This window comes from Poecilia reticulata, chromosome 7 (genome assembly GCF_904066995.2).
Source record: "Poecilia reticulata chromosome 7, P_reticulata-male-v2, whole genome shotgun sequence".
In the NCBI taxonomy this organism is placed as follows: domain Eukaryota; kingdom Metazoa; phylum Chordata; class Actinopteri; order Cyprinodontiformes; family Poeciliidae; genus Poecilia; species Poecilia reticulata.
This window is the reverse complement of record NC_088836.1, coordinates 5827184-5843322: the sequence shown is the minus strand read 5'-3', so window position 1 is coordinate 5843322 and position 16139 is coordinate 5827184. Positions and strand designations below refer to the sequence as shown.

At 40.9% G+C, this 16139-nt stretch overlaps 1 protein-coding gene across 2 annotated transcripts in view; it reads left to right on the top strand.

The window, feature by feature from the left end:
- The first annotated feature begins 1244 nt into the window (after positions 1-1244).
- The window catches only part of plagl2 (pleiomorphic adenoma gene-like 2), a 59609-nt gene continuing 44714 nt past the window's right edge, over positions 1245-16139 (top strand). For both annotated transcript variants that reach the window (XM_008412852.3, XM_008412851.3), the window contains exon 1: positions 1245-2276. The gene's annotated coding sequence lies outside the window, so the exon portion shown is untranslated. The remainder of the gene's footprint in view (positions 2277-16139) is intronic.

The following is a 16139-nucleotide window of genomic DNA, read 5'->3' as shown; positions in this document are numbered from 1 at the left end:
TGCGGGGGGGCAGAGGTGTGCATGGCTGAGAGAATGTGTGGGGGTCGCTGTCGGTGAGGAAACGAGCTGATGTGCCCTGGAAGTAATCCTTTCACCCCTCTCCTCCCCTCCCTCACCTTCCCTCCGCTGACCCTCACCCCCACAAACCCGAAAATCATATAGCCCTTATATGAGGCGGGAGAGACCACCTCTGCTGGAACACAGGGGACGGAAACACCATGTTGTTTTTAGTTAATAATAATAATAATAATAATAATAATAATAATAATAATAATAATAATAATAATAATAATAATAATAATATATTGTTGATATTATAATAAAATACAATAAAAATAACTATAAAGTCATAAGCTCATTTTTTAAAGTAATAAAATTATAGAGTAAAATTGCTTGAATAAAATAATTTAATTACAAAATTAACTACTACAAACGTTTCTTCTTGTAAATTATACTGCTTACATGATTTAGTATAATTTATAATTTAGTTGCAGAGTGCCAGAAAATAATAAAGAAAACTAAAACTTTCAGTTGTATTTACTTAAATTTAGCCGAGGCCTGTGTGCATTCAATTTGTTTTGTTGTGGGGGGGAGGGAAGGGGAGTTATAACAAATATGATGGATAAAAAAACTAAACAAACTAGTTTTGTTTTAACATGTTTTAGCAGTCACGTTTTAACAGTTTTGTTAGAACAGCCTTTAAGAAGACATTAATTAGATAATATATCTGAGAATAATAAATTATTAGAATCCCCTCCAAAAAACAAACAAAAAACAAAAACAAAACAAACAAACAAAAAAAAAACACACACACAATCTTCTTAAGACCCCAAAAATCTAAATGTCTTTTTAAATATTTTGGAAGTTGCTTGCTTTTGGATTTGTATACTTTTTTGTATTAATTTTCTCATAAGAAACGAATAACAATAATAATAAAAATAAAATATTTTGAAACATAAAATATTTATTGAAAACATAGGCTGTTTTCTCTATCTTTTGTGGAATTATGTAACACCCCAAATTTGATTTCAGGTCAAAACAAACATAAACTAAAGACAAATAGGTTTGGACATGGAAAAGTGTTACATTTATTTTCATTTTCAAATGTCATTCTTTATTTAACAAAAATTTACAAAACAAACAAGTTTTGAAAATGTGAAATGTTCATCCCTACCATACATCAGCATTGAGGTCACAGGGTGAACCTTTTGTTAATGCAAGTTAAATTATAGAAGTTGTCAAAAGATGGGCCAGTTTTTTGTTTGTGTTTTCCACTAGTTTTACTTTACTTTTTAAATCTAAAAAGCAAATCAAACTTTTTAAAATACACACATTTTAATTTATTATTCTGTGGATAAAAACTCTTAAATCTGTAAACCAGGGATTGGCTAAGCGACCAGGCTAATTGCTATTAGCAAAACTATCTAATAAGCACGTATTTTTCTATGTTTTATATGTTCAGGCTGTACAGGAATGTGCTCATTGACATATGTTGTGTATTATTAAGTTTGTGACTAATAAAACTATTCTTTCTCCGAAAAGCATTGCAAATAAGCCTGTTTATTACTGCTGCACTAACTATGTGTTAAATGAGCGGGAGCCATTTTGAATTTTTCGCGTTGGGATTGGTGACTCTACGGTTTCGATGTTTCAACATTAGGGCGTTAAAGTCTGTTTTTTTCCAACTTAGAATTTGAAATATCTTCTCCTGAAAGCAATTGAGACCAATCAATTGTTTAAAAAATATCAATAGCTTTCAATATTAGGAAAAAATATTAGGAAAAAAATGAAGGAGCAAAAGTATTGTTGTTTAGCAGATGAGAAGGTGCAAGGTTGTGGAAGAAGCTCAGCTGCAGGTGTTTAAACTGGGTCACAAATTGCAGCGGGGAGGACTGGCAGCTGAAAACACCAGTAAATACATGCTGCTGTGACTGGTTCCAAAAAAAAAAAAAAAAAAAAAAAGTTTGTGAAAGTGGCCTGACGTCACACTCTCACAATGCCGCCCCATAACTCCGCAGCAGCCTGAGAGGCAGAGCCAGGCATACTCTCGGGCCTCGGATACAGAGCAGACCCAGTAGCGGATAATAAAAGTCTCCGCCGCGCGGATCAAACGGGAGAAAACGGGAAGCGTGGGAGCGGTGGGACGTAGGAACCGCTGCGGCTGGACTGTACTCCGGACCGGAGGTGGAGAGTGGGTGGGAGGGGGGCAGAAATGGAAGCTGAAGCTCACCGGGACTCCATGTGAATTTGACTAATGCGGTGCTGGAAAGTTTTCGGTGAGTAAACTTGCTTCATTTTTTCCCTCTTTCTCCTTCTACTGTAAAGTAGATGACCGTCTTCACGCGTGCACGTGCGGGCTTTGAGGCAACTTTCCGGGCTGTAGGTGAACTTGTGCTGACTGACGTGCAGGAGGACCCTTGCGGACGGCCCGCATGATCCGATTCCCTAAACACTCGTTTCGCAGTTTTTTTTTTGGCAGCCTAAAATCAGTCTGCCGAGTTTGATAAACTCTGACGCTGATTGTGTTCCATGAAACTACGGTGCAGTTGCACGTTTCGTTGAGTTTTTAAAAAAATTTTTTAAATTTTTTTGGGGTGATTTCGGTGAGTCGGAACCAGTTTGGGAATAATTCTGAAGTGTGGCATGCCTGGCGCTGCAGAGGACAGGAGGAGGGGGGCGGACTGAACGTCCTGTTGTTTGTGTTGCTTTAGTCCAGAGGAGAAAACTTGGCTGAAAGTTGCACTCTGACTCAAGCGGCCCGCAACATGCATTCTTTGTTATTTTCACATTTAATATTAATGTTATTGTCTCCGAAACAAACCGTTCGCTGTGGTTTGTGCCTCCTGATCGGATTTTTCGAAAAGAATCTTTCGCCTTGCAAGAGAGTAAACAACAAGCAGGAGCCTTCTAAAAAAAAAAAAAGAGGGGGTGGGGGGAGGAAGGGGTTGTTGGGTTCATAATGTGTGGACCCAGCTTGTGCACTTGTTACTGATAGCTGCTTTTGCCTCAGGCTTTGTTGCCACTTAAGTGTGAAAACGAGCAGAAAGAGTTGAAGTTTAAAGAAGCTGCTGTTCTGCGCTGCGCTGTTCCTCTCTGCGAGTTTTCCCCCCCTCCCCAGTTTTGCTGCTAGGATGTTTTCTGTAGTTCATTAGAAGATTACTGTTGTTCGTTTTCCTCATCGAGCCAAACAGCATGAACTCGCTCTGAACTTTGGGTTATGGTGTTTTCATGACATCAGCTGCATTCACACATCCTGGGATTGTACAGGAAAACAGACCTGCCCCTCACACACCCAAACGTGGATTGTTTTAACACTCTGTTGCTTTATACATTTCTCATTTGATCATGTATAATCGTAAAAAAAAAAAAAAAATCTACAAAAACTTTAGATCTGCTTTAAAAGTGATGCTTTGATTCAACTTGAGAGGTCATACTTAATATTTGTGTTGCAAAACACAAACTAAATATATTAATTTGATTATGAATTAAGATTTGGATAGTTATTGCCTAGTTGGAAAGTATTTTATTTTCTGAAGCACAATAGTTTAAAACAAATAAAATGTGTACATGGTATATGCTTTATTTTTAATGGGGAAGAATGCACTTTTTCTTTTTTTTTTAAAGTATTAATTTAAAAGTTATTCACCTGATGGTGATTTATGTATTTATTTAATATTTAAAATAAAGAAATGAAGTGCAACAATGAAAATTTTATGGAAAGACACTTTAACTGTGTTAAAGTTTTTCACACCTTAGCATTTAGAGATTCTGCTGTGGCTGGGCCAGAAATCAGAATCGGATAGGTTTTCATTTGGTGATCGTTTGGCCAGACACTAGTGATCAGACTTAATTTTTTTATTTTCTAAAATTTATTAATTATATCAAAACAAAGAACTTTTACCATCTTTAGCTATAAACTCATTTATCAACAGTGTTTACTTTGATTTTCCTTTTTTTTGAGTTGAATAAAATGGCAAAAAAAGTACAATAAGCAATAAATAAATTAATCGATAAATTAAAAAGCTCAATCATTTCCTTTTGCATGATTTATTGTTTTTCTCTTTTCTCTCTTTTTACCAAAAGTCTTCAGTCTTTTGACCTTTTTTGAAGGACAGCTTTGTTTACGGAAACTTCAGAGAATTCATTTTATTTCTTGTTTCTGTCGTTTTGTTTATGTAATTTTTTTTATTGCACTTTCTGAACCACTTGAAAGGTTTGTTGCAGTCTATTTTTTTTTACACGTTTGACCAAGATTGTCAATCTATGGTTTTTGCCAGTTTACATTTTTCTGTTATTTACATTGGCCGTTGTACTCCTAATGGCACTGACTGAACAAATTAAAGTTGTGTTTTTTTGCATGTTTGACCAAGCTTGTGTTTCTGTTGGTGTATGCAAGTGAGCTGCACTGGTGCAGAGTTCTGAAAGAAATTTGTAATTCAGTACATTTATGACTGTGTTTAAAAAAACTAATAACTTTTAAGGCCAATTCAGCACTGTTTTTCTGTATTGGATCGGTATTGGCCGATACTAAACCTCTGATATTTACATCCGTGTTGGAAATGAAAAAAGTGGATCAGCGCATCCCTTGTAAAAACTGGAACCAGCAGGTTGGGAATCCATCAACTGATGGTATCAAACTGTATTGAATTACTTTGACAGATGATTGAGTAACAAGTTGCAAGGTGGATGCAGTGGTTTTTGCATTTGGTGTTTTCAAAAATCAGCAGTATGATCCTTAAAGGAGTCTCCAATAAGAGAAACATTTAGTGCCACCATTTAAGGTACATTTTCAGATCGGAATATAATTTAAAATCCAACTCATCCTCTCTTCCTCCCTGCAGCTCTCAGCCTACCATCAAAGCCTCTGGCTACATAATAAGGAAATGGAAGTGAGTTTGTCACGAGACAATGGCTTTGTTTCTGCTGGTTTCGGTGCAAGTTGAGACCCATGTGTTGACGTTTGCCCCTCTCTCACCACAACCACCAAAACGTTGGTGATGGATATGCCCCGCAGGGATTTTGGAGACTTCTTTTCTTCGAGCGTTTTGGCGCGTTTTGTGAGGTAGCACTTGTTGTTGTGGTGGTTTCCGAGGCGCCGACAGATGGATGTGGTTTTGTGTGTGTGTTTTAAAAGTTTAAGTGTGACTTTGTGAATTTAATAGGTGAAAACTATCTCGACCGTCCCCTTGGAAGTCCTAATCTCCAGACGTGTCTTGTGGGTGGGTTTGCTCTGAGGATTAAAAGGATAAAGCGGGTCTTCATCTCCTTCGATGTTTTCCGTGTCGTCATAAAATGCCGGATGATATCCATTTTTTTTCTGCTCTCCCAAATCTTGTATTCCTGCCTGCGTGGAGTCAGCTTCTTCTCATTAACTTCATGGCTTGTTATACATTACTTCCATGCCCCTGTGGTTGGGAGTCAGCACGTTTCACGTTTGCCTCTGTGTTAGCATGCACACGCACACCACATAGTTCTGTTGGGGAGATATGTGCATTTTTCTTTTCCCAGTATGCCCAGTATGTATGCGTATGTATGCGTATGAGAGAGAGAGCGACTAAGAGAGCAGTTTCAGAGTCTGGGGGAGGTCTTCTTCTCATCAAATCCCCCCCACAATTCCTTGCACCTCTGCAGGCTGCAGCGGTTTCGGCGGCGGCAGCAGCAACGATGGCGGTGGCTGCAACAGCAGGCTGATTTCCATGAGAAAAGAGCATCAGTTGGGTTAATGGGAGGGACTGCCCTTCCAGGGAGCAAATGGTGGTTAATAACCAGGGAAGAATCGGAAAAGCTCTGATCCCTTTCTTTGTACTTCTTCACCTTATAGAGGGAATGGAAGGGATGGGGCTGGGGTGTGCAGGGGAAGGCAAGGCAGAGTGAGGGAGCAAGGGACACTGGGTTCATGCCAGAATGGATGTTGCTCACTGAAGAAGCTCAGACTATTTGTTATTTTCTGCAGACAGCGGCAAGCTGAGAGCAGGAGAAGTGCCATAGAATATGGGCCATTCCTGCACAAGTAACACATGCAGGGTTTTGTACTTTTTTTTATTTGCATACTCTTATACAGATGGGAGGGATTTGTGTATGAATGTTCAGTGCTGTTGGACAAGGAGGCAACAAGAAATGTGTTTGTAGTAGGCCTGCAACAAGGTCTCGTCATACGGGATCTCACAATATTAAACCATCACAATACTTCTCGTTGAGGTACAGGCTATCTGGTGAACACTTGGCAGATGCGGTCACAATGCCTTTGCCTGAAGAAGTTGCTAATAGAAGATGGCCCTACTACACTTAAATCAAATTTGTTTGGCAGAATTTTGAGTTCATAGTTGGAACTATCAGTGTAACAGAGTGACAAACAAGGCACAAAAAATGTGTAAGTATTCCAGAAAGAGGCAGAAAGCATTGCTATAACAACCACTGGACGGATGTCTAAGGGTATGTTTAGCTACACAACAATCACAACCCATTCTATCACTAGCAACTGGGAAATGCCATATGTCAGACCATGGATAGCGAAAGAACTGAAGGTCTGAAAAGATGAAAACAAGACAGAAAATTAAATACCAGCTTGTTGAATTTGTGGCAAAGTATGTGAAAACTGCAGAATAAATGTGTTTTTGAAGCATGAATTTGATCTTTGAAGCTTTCTTGAATGTAATATTAAAATCTCCTCAAGGCTCAACCATCTCAAGCGAGCGTGAAAAGTCTTTTGTAAAATTGAGGAAGTTATGTTGAATTTTTTCTGTCAACCTTGTCTAATGTGATACTTCAAAATGCACATAAGAAACGTTGATGGAAACATGGTTAGCGACTAGTCTTTTCTCAAACCTTATGGTGCATAAGGTACTGCAGTTGCTGTGAACTGGCTGTCAGCTGGCTGAAGGAAGGTTTCTAAAATATTCCCTTTAGTTCCATGAAAGATAAATCAGCTGTTTGGAAATATTTCCAGCTGCTAAAAACACAAACAGTCATGGTGTGGTAACTAATGGTGCATTGCCCTTTATTAAGTTTCATGATTTAAAAGTTATAGTTAGCAGAGCTATCAGCAGCTTTTCTGTCCATATCCAAACATGGGGGCAACTTATGTAATATTATTCTCAACGTGGGAACCATTAGTTTTTTTGTTTAGTTTTTTTCTTTTAAGGCAAAGTTGGAATAATTGTTTTTAAGTTTTCAAGTTACAATTAGATCAATGGTTTTCAGTGCTGTACCACAGGACCACCTGTCTTGTGTGTTTTATGTGTTTCTCTGCTTTACTGAACACACACTTAGAAACCGCTAGCATGCTGAGGAACCAATGCAGTCATCTGAATCTGGTGTTCTGGAGAAGAGACACATGGGGAAAAAAAGAAAAAGGAATGCAAGCACTGAGGACCAGAAATGAGAACTACTGAATTAGTTACTGTAAAACTAATAATTACTGTAATTATTGCTTTTATTTTTTTGTGCAAACATTGTGAAACCAAAGTGATCCCAAGATGATTGAGAATCTTGTATGAACCGAAGTCTAGATATGTTTTTATGCAAGTGTGAAAACTTTTCAAAAGCAAAATTAACTGAATTAAATAAGGCATACTGACCTCAGGGGTGGCTGATAAGAAATATCACTTTATTTTGTGGTGCTATTTAAGGATGCACTTTATATCGGCACCAACATCAGCAGGGGCCGATTTTAGTATTGATATTAGTATTAGTGACTGAATGACACAGCAATCATCACCCCACAAACACAAATAGTGCTAAGTGCTAAGCTAAAGGCTAGGCCTGCCGATAATCGAACAGGCCTAGCCATGGTCATGGTTGAAGTTCTCCATGACCATAGAGAACTTCAACTCACTACACAATAAGATGGATGAGATGTCCGCGTTGGAGAATCAGCGGACATATCGTGAGTGCAGCTTGTTCATCTTGACGGAGACATGGCTAACTGACAGCATACCGTATGCTACCGTTGCTCTGCACAAATTTACAACAATCAGAGCTGATGGGGATCTGAAGGCATGTGGAAAAAGCAGAGGTGGCGGTTTGATCATCTACGTTAACAACCGTTGGTGTAACCCCGGCCATGTCACTGTCAAGGTAGAGCCGCGTTGCCTTGATCTAAAACTGTTGGCTGTCAGCCTGTGTCCCTACTACCTTCCCCGAGAGTTCAGTCACGTGATCTCCATCTGTGTTTACATCCCACCAAGGGCGGAGCCAGCTGCTGTCTGTCAAAATATACACATTGTCACAACACAACTTCAGTTGCAACATCCTGAAGCCCTCATAATAATATCTGGAGATTTTAATCATGTCACCTTGGATTCCACTCTCACCAGGTTGTCAATTGTCCCACCAGGAAAAACAGGATAATTGATTTACTGTACACCAATGTAAAAGATGGCTATAAGGCTGTTGGCCTTCCCCCATTGGTCAAATCAGACCACAACCTGGTGTACATACAGCCCCAGTACACCCCCCTGGTCCAAAGTCAGGGTGTCTCCACTCGCTCCATCAGAAGATGGACTCCTGAAGCAGAGGAGGCCCTGAGAGACTGTTTCAACATCACAAACTGGGATGTGCTGCTGGGAGCTCATGGTGAGGATCTAGAGGGGGAGACTTGCTGTCTCACAGATTACCTTAATTTCTGTGTAGATATGGTGCCCCCCCCGCCCCAAAACTGTCTAATGCTACCCAAATAATAAACCATGGGTGGCACAAGGACTCAATGCTGTCCTCAACCAGAAGAAGGCAGCTTTCAGGACTAGGATAAGGAGAAGATAAAGGCAGCATAAAGGGAGGTGAAACATTGTCTGAGGAAGGCAAAGGACTGCTACAGGAGGAAGGTGGAGCAGAAGATGAGGAAAAACTGCTTAAGTGATGTCTGGGATGGTTTCAGAACCATTACAGGGCACAAAGCTCCGACTACCACAGAGGGAGGAAGTAAATGGAGAGCTAATGAACTGAATAACTTTTTCAATAGATTTAGCCATTATGCTTCACCCGCCACCATTACTACATCTGCTCTGCCCCAGTGCTCTCCCCCAGTACATCCTCCTTGTGGCCAGCAGGTGCAGTCATTCCACCATTATGGCATCCTCGCCTCACATCTATCCTATACCAGCCCTCTGAACCAACCTCCTTCTCCAAGGCAGCCTAGTAGCCCCTCTCCTTTCTTTCCCACACTTTACGCCTGGTGAGGCAGAACTGAGGACGCTTCGACCACGAAAAGCTGCAGGACCCGACAGAATATCCCCTCGGATTCTCAAGATCTGTGCTACTGAGCTCGGGGAGCCATTACAAAGAATCTTCAACCTTAGCCTGCAAATTGGGAGCGTGCCCATGCTCTGGAAGACATCCTGCATCATTCCTGTCCCTAAGAAGAGCAGGTCCAGCTGAATGACTTCAAACCGGTGGCACTGACATCGCATCTGATGAAGACTCCGGAGAGGCTCTTCCTCAACCACCTCAGAATGCAGATACAGGATGCTGAAGACCTCCTGCAGTTTGCCTACAGGGCAGAGGTTGGAGTGGAGGATGCCATTATCCACTTCCTACATCGAGCCCACTCGCACCTGGACATGGGAAGTGGCAAAGTCAGGATCATCTTCTTGGATTTTTCAAGTGCCTTTAATACGATCCAGCCCCCTGCACTCCTGGAAAAACTTACTAGAATGAAAGTGGACTCCTGCCTGGTCACCTGAATTTGCAACTACCTTACCAACAGACCACAGTTCGTCAGGATGAATAACATCACGTCTGATACTGTGGTCAGCACCCACAAGGAATGTACAATAGAAATAGAGGGACTATAGGAACGGGCTGTTAATGTAAAAAAAATTAAGTATTGATATTTTGTTTAATGTGTTGGTGCTGTGTGGGAGACTGAACTACAATTTCCCTGGGATTAATAAAGTTTTATCCATCAATCGATCGATCGATGGATAAAACTTCAGCATTTGTGGATTTAGCTATTTGCAGATTTTTCTGTGCAACGTGACTCGGTTATTCATGGAAAATTGCCCATTTACCATTGTTTTTTAAATGTTAAATTTTTTTTAGAGCAGATCTAAAATATTCAAAATAAAATGCAGATTGGAAAGCTTTGACCTAGGTGTAATGCTGCTTGATGTTCTATTGGCCAGTGTTTGCATTACCCAGAGCGCCTTGTATTTTCTTTGTTGCTGATTGGCTGTATGCTCCAAGAATGGAGATGAATAAGAAAGTGAATGTCAGCTTTTACAGTGGCACTAAGACGGTTTCCACTGTAAAAATTAATGCATATGAAGAGTGTTTAATATATTACATTATTCAGTTACAAAGAGGGTCTGAAGTATTCGTGGAGTTTAGCTATTGGCAGATTCTTGCGGTGGCTAACCCCTGTGTATACCAGGGGTCCACTCTCAATTGTTTTAGATTTAATAAATTCTTAGTAGATTCTATGTCTGTGTACCATATTTTAAAAAAACAACAAAAAAAACGTTTTTGCTCCATTTAGTTTTTGTGGTTCCCATCTATTTTGGGATGGTGACCCTGTGCTTCCATTTTTGTGGAAATGAAGATCAGTGAGCTGTTAAATGAGAAAATATGTTGTAAATGTTTCTCATCACAAAAAACGTTGGTAGCTTGGATAAGGGAGAAGCACAACCCATCTTTCTTTGTAAGCCTAACAGGGTTTTGAAACTAGTTGGCAACAAGCTCCTAATTTGAGTTACCAGTGGCTGAGTTGAAACATACAGCTTGCTAATGGGACAGCCAAGTTATTAGCTGAGTAATTCTAAATCATCTGTTACATTTCAATGAACAGAGCAGCTGAGAAGAGAAATATTGTACACAGTAAAGTTAAGCCCAACTTAAACCCAAAACCACTATGGCAAACTTAAAGTTTGGCACAGTGGTTTTGGGTGGGAACATCATTGTGTGGGTGTCTTATAGCATATGGTACTGTCAGACTTTGAAGGAAGAATAAGAAATGAAGACATGCAGTAGGATGTTCTTGATAAGAATCTGAAAATGATTTCAGTGTGAATTATAAGAAATTAGTCCCAAAACCACAGGCCAGAAAGGTCTCAAGCCTAAAACAGCAACTCAGTGCTAAACGTTGCAACACTAATGTCAGCGTCCATAGTCCACTTTTCTAAAGAAGTTCCATGAATGATCAGGGCTTCCTGAAAGACTGGAAAACTGCAACCTAAATAACAGATTAAAAACTAGAAATTTTGGCCCCGTAACGCACTACGGGGCCACACTTTGGCCCCATAGTGTGTTTGGTCAGCTTGAACCAAACATTTTAGCTATACTTTGTACAACTGGACTGCTCTTTTCACCTGAAATTGATAGGGAGCATCAACATACATTATTAAGAAGCTTTATTTGTTTCACCAACAATGTCCAATGACTGAAGAGCTTCAATGACATATTTTTATGGCTGATCTGATTGACTGCAACAGTACAATGGCTGAACCCTATGTTTAATGAGATTCAGTATGAGACTGACTATTACCTTCGCACATGTGGTTCTCACTCGTGGTCCAAAATAAAAATAAAAACAAAGGCAGTCGGTAATTATTTATTTCTCGAAATTTGTCAGCCTTCATACTAAGGATTTTAATTCACACTCAAAAATTCAGAGAAATAATAATTTTATCTAAACAAAAATATGAATAGTCACAGGAAATATGTATTCTTCCCACAATGCATTGTGAGACCTCTCTCTGCGACTGTTTGTGAGACCATAGACATAATATAAGAGTAGACCCCTCATGGACCGCTCTCACCTATTGTCGCTGACGAGATTTAGGGCGGCCATCTTGGAGCGGTCCACCATTTCACTCAGGTTGTGTGTTTAGCAGGCACAATGATGTATCCGCACATTTAATCGATCATAACACCCTTTTTTGTTACTGGAAACCTTATACAAACATCTATCAAAGCTACATTTATAAACAATTGTATTTTTAAATATTTTTTTAATACATAGTTCAGCATATTTAAATATGCTTAGTGGCTATAACCGTAGAATGGGAATGGAATATTCTGATATTGATGTATGATGAACATATTACAAAGCACACAGCCGTTCATAATTTATTTAATAAATTATTTAGTAATATCAATACATAACTATACAAACATAAATAAATAATGATTAATAATGACACAAATAAATAATGATTAATACTGAATTATATATTGGGTACATGTTTATATGTATGTATATATATATATATATATACACACACATATATACAATATATATATGTGTGTGATGTGCCGATCAGGTTTTTTCTTGCCGATTCCGATCACCCATGAGGGCTGATCACCGATACCGATCACATAATTATTGTTTTTTTTTATCATAAGCACTACCGGTTACATTATATGGAAAAAGGAACCATAAATTCACCTTAATTTAGACAAAAACTTGTCTTTAATAACTTTTACCAAGAAAAAAACAAAACAAGCATTGCACAAATTGTACTGCCATCTGTAATACTATCTTTAACAGACTGAAAACATATGGAAGCTCTGAAGTGGTTAAATAATGCAGAGTCAAAACTAAAACCTCTCAACATTGCCAACAAATTCAAGTATAAAACTTAACATTCAAAGGCAAATACAGGATCCATTATAATAAACAATCCTGAGTTACTGCATGAAAACTTCCTGATAGCATGGCGGCTAGATGATTACTACTAGTTCTGATTGGCTGTTTCTGACTGAGCGGAGTAATTATGCAGAACAGAGAAGAGATCGATTATTTTTTTCAGAGATTACCTGTCTCATGTTAGGGCAGCAAAAGTTTTAATACGTATGTAAAATTTAGTTTTTTAAGTTAGACACTGCAGCTTTAAGCAGAGGTTCGGTGTGAGAGTCACTACCAGGTGGAGCAGAAGCGGAGCTTTGTCTGTCAAATATTCACCTGTAGTGCGTAGCGGCGGTTCAACAGCGAGAGCAGAACCAGCAGTCTTACACCGCAGCTCGAAGACTTAAATAATTTTGTGGGTTATTTGTTTAGCTTTCTGACCGTCATGCTAATCTGGGTGAGTGTTTGTAGCTGTGCGCTGCTTTACCTGCTATGTGATCGCTCCATATGTCTTTTTTACTGCAGTGAGCCTCGATGTAGAAAAACTCCGTCAAGTATGGCGTTGTTTTTATGCCATATTAGATTCGTCATGTAGATGTAGTTTGACTGCTTCAATTTTCCGCCGCAACACGCAAACTTCCCCATTCACTTAGTGTGTTATAGTTTCACACGACATCGCTTAGGATTTGTTGCTGCGCGTTTGCGTAGTGTGAAGGAAAGAGGAGACTAGCTGCACAGGCAGGCTGCAAAATGAGATGCAGGTGATTGGTTTGTGTGATCGGCAACAAGAGACCGTGATCGGCGATCACCGATCATACTTTTTCACGGAAATTGGCCGATTATGATCGGTGGCCGATCGATCGGCACACCATCCATCCATCCATCCATCCATCCATCCATCCATCCATCCATCCATCCATCCATCCATCCATTTTCTTCCGCTTATCCGGGGTCGGGTCGCGGGGGCAGCAGCTTCAGAAGGGAGGCCCAGACTTCCCTCTCCCCAGCCACTTCTTCCAGCTCTTCCGGGGGAATCCCAAGGCGTTCCCAGGCCAGCCGAAAGACGTAATCCCTCCAGCGTGTCCTGGGTCTTCCCCGAGGCCTCCTCCCGGTGGGACGTGCCCGGAACACCTCACCAGGGAGGCGTCCAGGAGGCATCCTTACCAGATGCCCGAGCCACCTCAACTGGCTCCTCTCGACGTGGAGGAGCAGCGGCTCTACTCTGAGTCCCTCCCGGATGACCGAGCTTCTCACCCTATCTCTAAGGGAGAGCCCAGCCACCCTGTGGAGGAAACCCATTTCGGCCGCTTGTACCCGTGATCTCGTTCTTTCGGTCATGACCCAAAGCTCATGACCATAGATGAGGGTGGGAACGTAGATCGACCTGTAAATCGAGAGCTTCGCTTTTTGGCTCAGCTCTCTCTTCACCACGACGGACCGGTACAGCGCCCGCTTCACAGTAGACGCTGCCCCAATCAGCCTGTCGATGTCCCGCTCCCTTCTTCCCTCATTCGTGAACAAGGTCCCCAGATACTTAAACTCCTCCACTTGAGGCAGGACGACCCCCCTGACCCGGAGAAGGCACTCTACCCTTTTCCGGCTCAAGACCATGGCCTCGGATTTGGAGGCACTGAGCCTCATCCCGGCCGCTTCACACTCGGCTGCGAACCGCTCCAGTGAGAGCTGCAGATCACGTTCCGATGAAGCCAACAGAACCACATCATCTGCAAAAAGCAGAGATGCGATCCCAAGGCCACCAAAACGGATCCCCTCAACACCTCGGCTGCGCCTAGAAATTCTGTCCATAAAAGTAATGAACAGAATCGGTGACAAAGGGCAGCCTTGGCGGAGTCCAACTCTCACCGGAAACGAGCCCGACTTACTGCCGGCAATGCGGACCAGACTCTGACACCGGTCATACAGGGACCTGACAGCCCGTATCAAAGGGCCCGGTACCCCATACTCCCGGAGTAACCCCCACAGGGCCTCCTGAGGGACACGGTCGAACGCCTTCTCCAAGTCCACAAAACACATGTAGACTGGTTGGGCGAACTCCCATGCACCCTCCAGGACCCTGCTGAGGGTGTAGAGCTGGTCCAGTGTTCCACGACCAGGACAAAAACCACACTGCTCTTCCTGAATCCGATCGGCACACCTCTAATATATATATATGTTTGTCAGCCGACGAGTTCTAGCTTCAGAGTGATTCAGCAGCTGAGATTGAGTCCAAAATCCGATGTGGGATTCATCCGTCTCTCTTTAAAGTAATTTCCCTCTTCTTCCTCAGATCGTGTCTTTAGGAAACCTTCAAAACAAAAACGGAAGATTTGGAATGTATCTTACTTTTAACAGAGTGAAAGAATTACATATAAATAACAGTCTTTACCACCTGTTTAAACTTTGCTGGTGAATGTTATAACACATAATAGAAGTTTTATAATATATGTTACATTGTTTCATTTCTAATGTAGGCTCTTGTGTCAGATAATCTAGGTCAATGTTAGAGAATAATAAATTTTTTAAGATTTACGGAATCTCAGTTGGCCGTCATAGCGGAGCTGAACCCCGGTATTACACCAAGCACTATAGCTAATATTACCTGGTATCTCCCGGTGGACATAAATACAGTAAAGTAATATTCTAATCACAAAATATACACAATAATATGTCCATCTTACTTGTGCAATGTTGTTTGTGGAGCCCTCACATCAATAGTCCATCGATCCGAACAACAATATCCCTCAGTGCTGAGGCATCTTCTGTTGTTTTGGTTGAGCAACGTAGGAGGGACGACCTGATGGCCGCTGTATTTCCTGTGCCGGAGCAGCCAATGCTCTACTCTTATATTATGTCTGTGTGAGACTACCAACTGCCTCTGGCTGGGACCCGTTGCCGTTGCTATGGTAATTAATTATGTGCACCTCGGCTGGCTCTCTCTGTCTGCTGGAGACAGAGTTTCTATACTTGTGAGACACCCAGCGTCGGTCTCAAGGACCCTGACAAAAAACCATAAGCCCTAGCAAATTTTTTAAAACATTTTACGGGAGCAGGCATATGTATCTATGTCATGACCGACTTTTAGACCAATAGGGTGATATTTGTGCCTGTGAGGAGGAGTTAAAAAGAGTTTTGGAGTCAGAAATCCACAGTCCTGTGTGTGTGTTTCAGAGAGAAATATTACAGATTCTGTGAGACACTCAGCCTCGATTTTTGCTTATTTTTATCAATTTATGTCGTCATTTCAGCTCATAATCCCACTAAAAGTAATGGCTGCCTTTTCGGGATCAAGCTGAACGTTTTGATACCACTTTTGAGTCAGCTACTGCTCTCCCTATGCATTGCTATGGCAGGCCCCGATAATAATTATGCTTGTTAAGTTCACCTGCCTTTTTACTCAGTAATTTAGCAGCAAAAGGGGTTTTTGAATTGAAAATATTACTTATTTTGTTGGTATACAGCGTTTGAATAAAATGTGATTAATTTAATATAGATCCTGCAATTAATTCAATTAAAAATTTTAATCTAGTCCTACCACTAATTCATTAAGTGCTTGGCAATGGAACAAATGTGAGACATT